At 40.9% G+C, this 11,543-nt stretch overlaps 1 protein-coding gene across 1 annotated transcript in view; it reads right to left on the bottom strand.

Moving 5' to 3' along the window:
- The window catches only part of TRABD2B (TraB domain containing 2B), a 252,036-nt gene that overhangs the window by 86,106 nt on the left and 154,387 nt on the right, over positions 1–11,543 (bottom strand). The window lies entirely within an intron of this gene.

The raw sequence follows: 11,543 nt of genomic DNA, 5'->3' as shown, positions 1-11,543 counted from the left end.
AGGCACTGCCAACTGATGTTCTCTCTCTCCTACAGAGAAATCTCTCATCTTTGTCAAAAAGATAATCCAGAAGAAACCAGATCAGCAATTTTAATGATCATAATAATCTAAGGCACATTTCTTAGGGTACATTAGAGTGTAAAGAATTGTGACAAGCAACTCAGCTATCTTAAAAATAGAAAAATAGTCAAGCAGTAGTTGTAGTCTGTTTCTAAACTCTTGCCGAATCACTATTTAACCATACCCTTGAGAAAAACCTTACTGTGCAACAAAATAAAATAAAAATTTGGTGGTAGAGGTGAAAATTTATGGTGCTTCTTGAACCCTAAGGGTTCTGAAAGCTTATCCTGGGCATATTAGGCAGAGGACCTTCTTGGTAGTGGGACCCATCCTGTGGTACGCCTCCCATCAGATGTCAAAGAAATAAACAACTATCTCACTTTTAGAAGACATCTGAAGGCAGGTTTTTTAATGTTTGATGTTTTATCATGTTTTTAATATTCTGTTGGGAGCTGCCCAGAGTGGCTGGGAAATGAATGAATGAATTATTATTATTATTATTATTATTATTATTATTATTATTATGCAGCTCTTCACAGGGTTTTCACACATTTGTCCCACAGCCATGGTGTAACCAATGCTATTTGAATAGGTTGCAAGTTAGCCAAAGAGAGAAAAACATCTCCAAGTTAAATATTCTTATTTTTTACGGTAGGTAAGATTGTCAGTGAAATAACTCTGAATCGTAAGCATTTTATACCTCTCTTCTTCCAATCAATCTTTTTCTTAGCTTTTATTTTTATTAGTCCACTATTTTGAATCCACAGGAAATCCTTGGATGAGCTATTTCCTCCCTAGCCTATAAGCCTCAAAAGGTAAGAAATCCTTTAAACCCATGCTTTTTGCAGCCTGTTTAAATTAGGGAGATGCTAATCTCACATTTTATGGGTCATAGAAAATGCTGAAGCCTAGGCTTAGACATGTGGGGAAAGATTTGGACTTCTGAGTAAGCCAACTTGCAGAGAGGGTAGGATGGAATGATATGTGACTCCTGGTCCACAGACCTTTTCTTGTGCTTCCAGTAATGACAAATTTAAACTGTAGTTCCACAATGTGCCCTTAAACGTTCCTAGGAGACTGTTAGCTGAATAGCTGCTGCTTCTTAGCTACAGGCCAACATTCATTACACCTTTACTATGAAGCCACATTATTTTAAGCATATTTATCCCTTGTTTTAGAAAAGCTATTGGAACTCTAGAGCTGCTGTAAAAGTTGCTTTGTACATATGACACGATGCAATACATTTTGCCCTCTAAAAGCCCAGCCAATACAACACAAATACAAATGGCAAACAAGCCTGGCTTTTTCTGCCCATCAGAAATCATTATTTTAGTTCACAACGTCACATCACATGGTTTTAACACCTGCACATGAAGCCTTCACCATACCCATAAAAAGACTTACACCACAATAAATGCTTAATTCAGCAAATGTTAATTTCAAAGAACATACGCAAAACAAAATGTTACTAATCAACAACAACAAACTGCATTGGACTGCTTGGGTCTCCTTTGGACTTCAGGAGTTGTCAGCAATGTCAATGAGACTGTATGAAATAATAGTTCAGCACCTTGGAAAATTGCCCTGCCCTTTTCAAGCAGATCAGCTGCTCAGGCAGCAAGTGCTTTTGGCTGTAATCCACAAGCAATTGAACTTTAGAATAGCCCCAATAAAACCAAGAGGGTTACTTCATAGTTAAATGGATTGGGAACTGCAGCCTTTGCTCGTTTGGCCTTGAAATTATAATGAGATTTGGGATTTGAATTTGATCGAAATGCATTCAAAGGCCACAGCATCTTAGACAGAATTACCACCTTCTCCAATTAGGGGCAGGTAGAAAACCATGCACACATGTGTACATGCTTTGTTCTGAGAATTCTCAATTCTTTGGTGGATTTGGACCATTCTAAGCTCCAGGAAAGAAATATACAGCTGCTTAAAATGCCACCTGTTCCAAGGAATCACATGAAGCTGCCCATAAATCACTGTTTTATTGTGCCACAAAGTCTGCAACTCCAGATCAAAAAGTTCTGGATTTGCTTCCTATAGATGAACAGGACAAATCACCATAAACCCTTTAAAAAGTAAGGCATTCCCCGCCCCCTCTGTGTCTCCCTTCTCAACTTTAAAAAGGGCTCTCTTGAGTTTGAAGAATTGGCCTTTCCTCTAATAATTTCCCCTTTCTTCTTCCTTTAATAAAAAGTGGTGCAAAATGTACTCACTTGATGCATCCTGCTCTGCCCATCCAAGATCCCCCCCACCTCATGATTTTTCAAGATCTTTATGATTGAAAGAAAAAATCCTTCTTTAGCTGCTTTGACAGTGAGAATGGCAAAGGGCTTGAAGGTGGTAATGGTTAATTAAAGAAAGTATTTATAACAAATAGGAGAAAGTTTCTAAACATAAATATCACAGTTCTTTCTAGGCTTTTATGTTTTGCATGCTAACAACACAGGCACTTGGGCGGACTACTGGTGTTTCTGTTACTTATGAGGAAGTTACTTATTTTATATTCATTCATTTGAAACCCCACCTGGGAAAAAGACTGCTTCTTCTTGTGAGAAAGACTGGCTTTGGCCCTGGTGCAGGTGCACCTTAACCTGCCCACCGCAATCTTGAATAATAATATTAATAATAATAATAATTTTTTATTTATACCCCACCCTCCCCAGTCAAAACTGGGCTCAGGGTGGCTAATACCAATAAAATTTCAAAAAAACATAAAAAGCAATTAATTAAAATACAGATTAAAATACAATATTAAAATTTAAAATGCAGCCTCATTTTAAGTAGTCCATAAATCCAAGCCACGAGGGAGGAAAACACAGGGGTCAGACTAAGTCCAGCCCAAAGGCCAGGCGGAACAGCTCCGTCTTCCAGGCCCTGCGGAAAGATGACAAATCCCACAGGGCCCTGGTCTCCTGTGAAAGAGCGTTCCACCAAGTTGGGGCCAATATTGAAAAGGCCCTGGCCCTAGTAGAGGCCAATCTAGCCACCTTATGGCTAAGGATCTCCAGAGTATTGTTGTTTGTGGACCTTAAGGTCCTCCGCGGGGCATACCAGGAGAGGCAGTGAAAATGCAATTTGATTGTAAGCCTGGCCTTATCTACCCAACAGAAATCATTATTTTAGTTCACAACATCTCATGGTGCAGAGCTGAGTTTCAACACCTGCACATTCACCATACCCATAAAAAGCAACAGAGGCCAGGGACAGTAAAGCTTAGAACTGTGCTGTAGACATATCTTGGGGGAAATGGAAATCTGCTGAAAATGGGTGGATACAAGCCAACCAATTGGCAAGAGAAAGTGTCTCATAGGCAGCCTGCCCACCAATTTAGTACTGGTAAGGAGGAGTACTGTTTGTGTGTGCAGACACATGTTCTTCAGGAGGATTGGGGGGAGGATAAAACAGGTAGGATTTAAAGCCCCCTCTAGTCATGGAGAGAAGGATGAATATGCTAAATCTGTTCTTGAGTCAATCAAAATACAGAACCTCACAAAATACCAAGGAAATTATGTGTTTGTGTAAAACCAGTAATTCCATTAGCTTCCTGAAGGAGGTTAGTTTTTCCTCACCATCCCTAACTGGCTCCATGCTATGACAGGGGGTTGACGAGCTGTGAAAGTCACCACAATGAGGTCAGTGTCAAGGAAACAAACTCTGAAAAACAGGTCCAGGGGGAGCCACTTAAAAGTCTCTCCCCCCCCCCCCCCAGTGTACGAGAGAAAGTCTGTCTGAATGTGACATCCCTCAATGAGGAAGGAGTTTGGTTTCTTTAAAGGGACAGTTAAGGAAGCAAATCCATGAAATCGTCTGCTAGAATTTCTGTTTGCAAAATCATGCCCCCTGTTAAAGTTCCTCATAAAAGCCTTTCACCTAGTTGATTCCATATGTTCTCAAAACCTCATCATTATTGCTGCTGAAAGGCAGGAGTAGTTAATAGGCTGTGGTTTGGCAGTGACCCGGGGAGACCTTAAGACCTTGATTTTTTTTTCCTTTTCAAATTGCTAATTAACCAGTTTAATAAAATGGTTTGAATCTGACCAAAGACCTCACTTTAACCACAATGCATCCTACAGCGCTGTTGCTTATGAAGCTTGGAATTAAATGTTTGTGCCAGCAACATGTAGCCACGAGATTTTAGCCAAATGGTTGAGCAGTGCATTTGAATGAGCAGAAGTTTTCATGCAACAGAGGGAACCAATCAGAATCTCATGCACAGCCCCATTCATACCAGCAAGAGGCTTGCAGGGGGTTGTTATAAAGAATATGGCTTCAGCATGTGCAGGGAATGAAGCAATGGGTACTTAACAAGAGCCTGGTCCCACTCCCACCTCACTCCTCACCAGGTGAATTTCCTACTAATTGGGAAATACTTGCATAGCAGTTTTGAAAAGGGGTGGTGAGAATCAGATGTGTAGCACATCTGAGCCCAGTAATTCACACACACACACCAGTAAATTCATTCCAGCAGCCCTTCTCTGTGCCATGTCATGAAGAGAAAGAGGCATTTGTGTGATCGGAGTGAGCATGCCATCACCATAGTTCAGCCTTTTAATCAGGTTGTGGGTGTGCATCCCCCCCCCAAGGCACCTGCTTTGTACACTTCCTTTCTGGTTTGGCACTAATGCTACACCTTTTGGAGACATTCAGCACATTCATACTGGACTTTCACTGCACCTTAAATTAAATCAATGCAAAATGCATCACGCTTTGGCTTGGGAGACAAAACAAACCCATTTTGCCTGGAGGTCTGTTCTTATCCCGAAACCATTCTTAACCTTTTGCTAATGGGGCCTCCGGCGTGTGATTTCTGTTCTCATCCTGGGGCAGAGTTCTCTACCTGAGGTACTACTTCCAGGTTAGCGGAGTTTGTAACCCAAAGTGTTTGCAAACTGAGGTGCCACTGTATCTTTGCCTCCCTGCCTTTGAAGAGGCGCCATGGGTCTGATATTGAGGCAATCACTTTAAGGCAATCTGCTATGAAGTGATTTGCCCTAGTGTGGACTAGATTAGTCAAGTCTTGCATGAAACGGTTTTATTTTCACATATATAAGTAACATAGAAGCATAAGATGGAAGGGGCCACATCATTAACACTCCCACAGGTCTTCCTTCCCAATTAAGTCTCTGCGGGGGTCCCCAAAGCCAGAGGTTTGGAGTCCATCCAGAGAGCAAATAAAGCCTGGGACTAGACAAAACCGGCTTCTTGTTTTCCTACTCCTAGGATGATGTGGCATCCAGCCAGGTGAGGGGAGAAAAAGGCCTACTGGAGGCATTACTAGCTAGTTGTTTCTATGGCAACACACCTGTACTTGACCAACTCTTTAGATGTGTAAAATGCTTAATGGCTTCCCTAATGAGCATATTAAAGGCTGAGGTTAGCACCACACCTGGGAAAAATAGCAACTTTGAGAAAGTCAATTTTGCTGGGACTGTGGTACATGGGAAAGGAGTTACCGTATATCTCCCTCTCTGTGCTCATGATCAAGTACCTCACAGCTATTAAATGCATTTCCACATTTAAGTTACATGGCGTTAATTTATTAACACCAATACGTTTGTACAGTAGTGTAAAGGAATTGGTGGCCTTTTCAAGCAAATGTCTGAAGGCATTTGGCATGCCAAATGTAAAAAGGTAAAGGTAAAGGACGTCGGACAGTTAAGTCCAGTCGTGGATGACACTGGGGTTGTGCGCTCATCTCGCTTTACTGGCCGAGGGAGCCGGCGTTTGTCTGCAGACAGTTTTTCTGGGTCATGTGGCCAGCATGACTAAACCACTTGAAACCAGAGCAGCACACAGAAATGCCCTTTACCTTCCCGCCAGAGCGGTACCTATTTATCTACTTGCACTTTGACATGCTTGCGAACTGTAATTAGTGCAAAAAGATAGTGTAAAGGGGTTTAGAATTGTAAAGGCAAGTCTCTTATTTTTGATGTTTTGTGTGCAAGATCCGGTGTATAAAACAACGAACCACTTTTTTCTTCTGATAGGGAAAAGGGCACAGACGTTCCTCATTTCTGTGCATTCCATAGCACTGACAGGAAAAGTCTGTGGAGAAACCCTAAAAGGGGCTGCAATACCCTCCCTTACTAATAGACTTCAAGCTCAACGTTTCTTGTTTCTATTAGTTAAATTGGTATGAAATTTCCAAGGAGCTAGAAGAAATATTTTTGAGGTTAAACAACAAGGTTCTCCAACCACAAAACAATTACTAATTTGTAGGAAACAACATAAACAGCTTTACAACAAACATATTTTTTTCATTGATTTATTCTGTGCCTTCTGCAGCCAGTTCCTTCTGCAGTTAACATAGAGGGGGGAAAGATGGCTTTTAGAGACTGTAGGAGTTATGGAGCAGGACTCAGTGTTCTAACACTGATGTCCCATAGCCTGAACCTCCGCGTTTACTCAGATATAATTTCCAGCATGTTCATCCCATATAAAGATGGCAAGGAATGCAGTATTCAGCAACCATGGAGATATGACACGGGTTCTTATATTAGTATTATAGAATGATTATCTAGGAATACTGCAAAGTAACCCCACTAAAGTATTATTGATTGATTGCACTCATGTTCCACTTTTTCCTCCAGTGTGTTCAAGGTGGCATACATAGTGGTCCCCCTCCTCAATTCACCTCCACAACCCTGCGAGGTAGGTTCAGCTGAGAGGCAAGGTCATTCATTGAGCTACATAGCCAAGCAGGGATTTGAACCCTGTTCCTGGTCTGGCTCTCCAAAATTAATTCACGACCAGTGGCGGACCTACATTTGGGGGGCCTGAAGCTTGAGTTGTCATGGGGGCCCCCTTCACAACCAGCAGCGAGGTCTGGGTAACCACTGTTATCTTTTTCAGTTGTGATCTACAACAGATCACCACACCTTTACAACATCTGTGCTACTGATTCTCCTTGTGGGAGTTCTTATCGCGCTACATGAATTCATGTCAGCTCAGACCAAGTCCTTCAATGCAGTGGCACCTGCCTTGTGGATCACACTGCCTGTTGAGTCTCTTACAGTTTACACATTTCATTAGGTGCTAAAAACTCTCCTACTGTATTTCTATATGCTTTCCCAGAAGAATGAGTTGACTTGTGAGTAGCATTGGATTTATCTCTCTGTTCTTTTCTCTTCTTGTCTGTTGTATTTGTATTGTCATTGTGCACCCCTATGGTATTTTGTAATGTTTAGCAGTTCGCAAGTATTCCAAATCCAGTAAATAAACATTTTACCTAGTTGCTCTAAGCATTTCACAAAATAACATACACTCTCCTTATAACATCTTTGAAAAGGCAAGGTGGACCTTATAAGGGTGGGTTAAAAACACTCTCGCAATACAGGTGAAGTGGAACAAGCAATTCAGTTAGGCAAAGAAACAGTCACAATACTTTTTCTATTATCTCCTTGAAATGTTGGGAAAAAATTAAACACAGCTGAGCAATCTCTATTAGTGCGATAAGTATCCAGTTGAAGAGTTCGGTGGATCACATCCAACTTTTTCTGGTATCATTAAAAAAATAAAACTATTAATCAATCCCCCTTGACCTCTCGAGTGCATAAACTGTATCCCACAAAACAAACTGGATATGGAGAGCACAATATTTTATAAGCATACCTCACTCTCTCTTGATTTTATTCTCAACTAATTTCTAACCTTTGGTTGATCTCCAACTATCAAATGGTGTGTGTGTGTGGACAGAGTCTTTCATTTAAGTGAAGGTTTCCACCTGGGGATAATGTCAAGAAAATGGGAAAAAAACCTTTTTAAAGTAGAAAAGTGCCCTCCTTATACTGCTCTGTTGGTAAAGGAGTGTACAAAATACTCCTTCACTACTCCTTCACCAAAAGAATATGATTCAACAAAAGTTAACTTCTTCACCTAGACTGTATATCTTATTTTCTTTATTCACATCACAAAAAATAACATGTGTCATAAGTTTTTGGAAGCAACAACCTATTCTGTCAGTATGTAAAGTGACCTAGAGAGGTATAAAAGGTAAAGGGACCCCTGACTGTTAGGTCCAGTCGCAGATGACTCTGGAGTTGCGGCACTCATCTCGCTCTATTGGCCGAGGGAGCTGGCGTACAGCTTCCAAGTCATGTGGCCAGCATGACTAAGCTGCTTCTTGCGAACCAGAGCAGCGCACGGAAACACCGTTTACCTTCCCGCTGAAGTGGTACCTATTTATCTACTTGCACTTTGACGTGCTTTCGAACTGCTAGGTATATCACTCTATTAAACCTTTGTCCCCATCTAATTTTAAAATACATTATTCTAGCTCTTTGCTGGAGTAGAGTAAAATGTTTTTTTAAATAAACCTGTTAGTCTACCCCCTGGTATAATCCTGCTGTTTTTCAAAATGGCCTGGGGGAGGAGGCTCAGTGGAAACATCAATTTAGATAATCAAATGCTTGGATAAACACAACTGCTATTTATAAAGAAGACTCTGGCTTGGGGCATTATAGGGGAAATTGATAACTAGGAATTTCAAACAAGAGAGGTTCTGCAATATGGCTCACAAAGACAACAGTAAACTCCTGTTTACACAATGGCTTAAAACAATCCAGATTCACTAAATCCACATGGAGTTATTTATGCTACTGATTTAAATTTCTTTTATGTGTGACCAGACTTCGCAACCAAGTATCCAAAAACTACTTGAGAAATGCACACACCACAAGCTCGGCTTTTAATTAAGTCAAACTGCATTGTGTCCACTTCTCTGTTTATCTGCAGGAGAAAAGGCAGCATTCCTAAAAGTTAATTAGTTGACAATGTTTGGGAAGTCAGATTTGATATTAGCCAGACCCATTCAAAGGCAATTTACCTATTTAAAGATATCAAAATACGGTGGTAGCATGTGTCTTGAAGGCAGTGATGACTCCCTTATGAACCATGTACACATTTACCTCAGTGGGAATTCTTTCAGAGTAATAGAATAATAATTATTATTATTATTATTTATACCCCGCCCATCTGGCTGGGTTTCCCCAGCCACTCTGGGCGGCTTCCAACAGAAATATTAAAATACAATAATTTATTGAACATTAAAAGCTTCCCTAAACAGAGCTGCCTTCAGATGTCCATATATGCATGATCAAGCTATATTATTATTACACAACACAAATTTTAACATACCTTCACAAAACTAAACAGGAATCACAGCTTTAGAAGATGAGCCCTGCAAGAAACATGACATTGACCTCCACTGGGGTTACAAAGGCAAACTGGACCAGTGAATTTCTGACTCTGTGAATTGGTTTGAAGCCGGGTATAGGCCGAGGCTATGCATGTTCTTGTTTACATGTTCACCAATGTTATCTTATAATAGTACAGTAATGGATTGCCACTGGGGCAGTGGATAACCACAGGATACAATTCAATGTTTTCTGCACTCTGCACATACTTCTATATTTCTCAAAAAAGATTTGGCATTGAAGCAATGGGAACATTTAAGTGTGCCCACCCTAGAATTCATGAAGCAAATAATAAAGAGGGCCTCTGAACATGCATGAATTGTATTTCCTTCACCACTCACAGCCCACCCACAGCTGGATTAAGAGGGGTGGGTAAGTCTTCCTTTCAGGTCAGAGATTTTTGGGGTTGTGAGTTTTGGCATCTCTCTTTTTCAAAACTAACCACCGCACTTGGGATTCCAACACATATCACCGCCTGCGATCTGTGAAAACACGCTTTGAGACAAGAAAGTGATAAAAAGGATTTTGCATACAAACCAGCATTGAAATGAGTGGGAATAATGGAGCTTGATCATATCCCTCCTTCTCTTGATGTATTCTTTCATTGCCTCTAAACTTTATACTGTGCTTGATCTATCATCCACTTTTATCAATACCCAGTTGACTCATCTAAGCAGCGTAGATTTCACCTGAAAGCCCCACGAGACAAACCAATTAGTCAGTTAAGCCTGTTGTTGAAACATCCGTCACCAAGAAGCCGCCTTTGGCAGCCTGCCTGGGAGCAAGAAGAGCTATGCCAATGATCAGGTTCCTCCTTCATCCACAGTGTCACAATTTAAAAGGATGCTTTCTAAGAGGGTTGAGTGAATGGCTCCCCAAAACTCCAAAAACCTTTCTTTGCAGGAGAGCATAGCTTACAACAAACCTTGCTACCTGGCTTTGTTCATAGCCATTGTCACTAATGTCACAGGGGAAATGTGGAAATATCATCCTCTGTAAAAAAATTTTTTTAAAAAGCAGCTAAAACCCTGTAGTAACCGAATTGCAGATTAAAATGGGTTCTGTTAGGAAAAAGACACTAGGAAGGGGGCCCACATGCATTGCCAAAACAAAGGACTGCATCGCTTTTTTAAAAGAGGGAGAAAGCATGATGCAGAGTTGCAGAAGATTTGCATATGCTAATTTAAAGTAGGACCTGCAATTTTAGAAGTGATTATATAAGCAGAAGCACATTCCAGTTTAGTGGGCAAGACTGTGTCCAGCTGAGCTATGTTCCTTCTCTGCCCACTGCCAGGCAATAACTGTTTATGGGCAACTTCAGTGGCCTTTCCCTAGCATCTTATGTTTCTTGGGCCCAATTATCCTGTGCCCCACCTTCCATGGAATCTGAAAACTCTAGGGCCAAGGATGAGGTGGTGTCTGTGCCATTTTACAAAGCCTTGGCAGCAGAAACCCTGGGTGACAACAAAAACTGCCAAAGGGAAGGGCATTTTAAGGGCATTTGTTGCAGTTTCTTCAATATATCAAAATAACTGGAAATTATTCTTTTGAAGCGTAATCACATATGATATGAAACACAGTGCTGGAGTAAAACACACTCACACATTATCCTGGAGATATTCCTCTCGGACTACTTGAGAGCTTTGAGAACTGCAGGTTTGGGGCTTTATAAATAACTTTGTGTTATCTAAGATATGAAAATATACGCTCTTTTGTATTACAATACATATTGAAGGGATCAAGCCACTGGGTGAAGAAAAGGATTTTTTTTTATCATCCTTTGCATATCTGAGCTACATAGTAAATTCTGCAGGGCACACATGTTTTTCTTGGTCTCATGTTAGATAAGAAAAGGTTTCCTACACACCTGCAGTGATCAAGGCTAGAAGCTCTCTTGATGCTTCCTATGGGGGACGTACAAAGGAAATCCATCTCCTTGTGGAAGGAAGCACAAGGTCTGAATAACTGAAAAAGGAAGAAGGGAAACCCAATGGATGCTGTTATTCTTCCTGGAACAGGGGCAGACTATAAACGCAAAATTGCATAGGATTTATTTTCCTATGTAAATGTCTCTTCATATGCCATTGGAAGCACAAAGATAGGAGACTTTGAAATGCAAGAGAAAATCCAGGAGGGCTCAGTGCCAAGGAGAAGTGAACGGCATGGGGGCAAGGAAGAGGACAAAAGAGACTGAGCTGTGAGGGGGCAGGGGAGGAATGGTCTGTCTTCATTAGTAAAGTTCTGGGTTGATTTTTCACGTGTTAGTCATAAATCCTGTTA

This window comes from Zootoca vivipara, chromosome 7 (genome assembly GCF_963506605.1).
Source record: "Zootoca vivipara chromosome 7, rZooViv1.1, whole genome shotgun sequence".
Taxonomy (NCBI): domain Eukaryota; kingdom Metazoa; phylum Chordata; class Lepidosauria; order Squamata; family Lacertidae; genus Zootoca; species Zootoca vivipara.
This window is presented reverse-complemented; position numbering and strand designations above follow the sequence as displayed.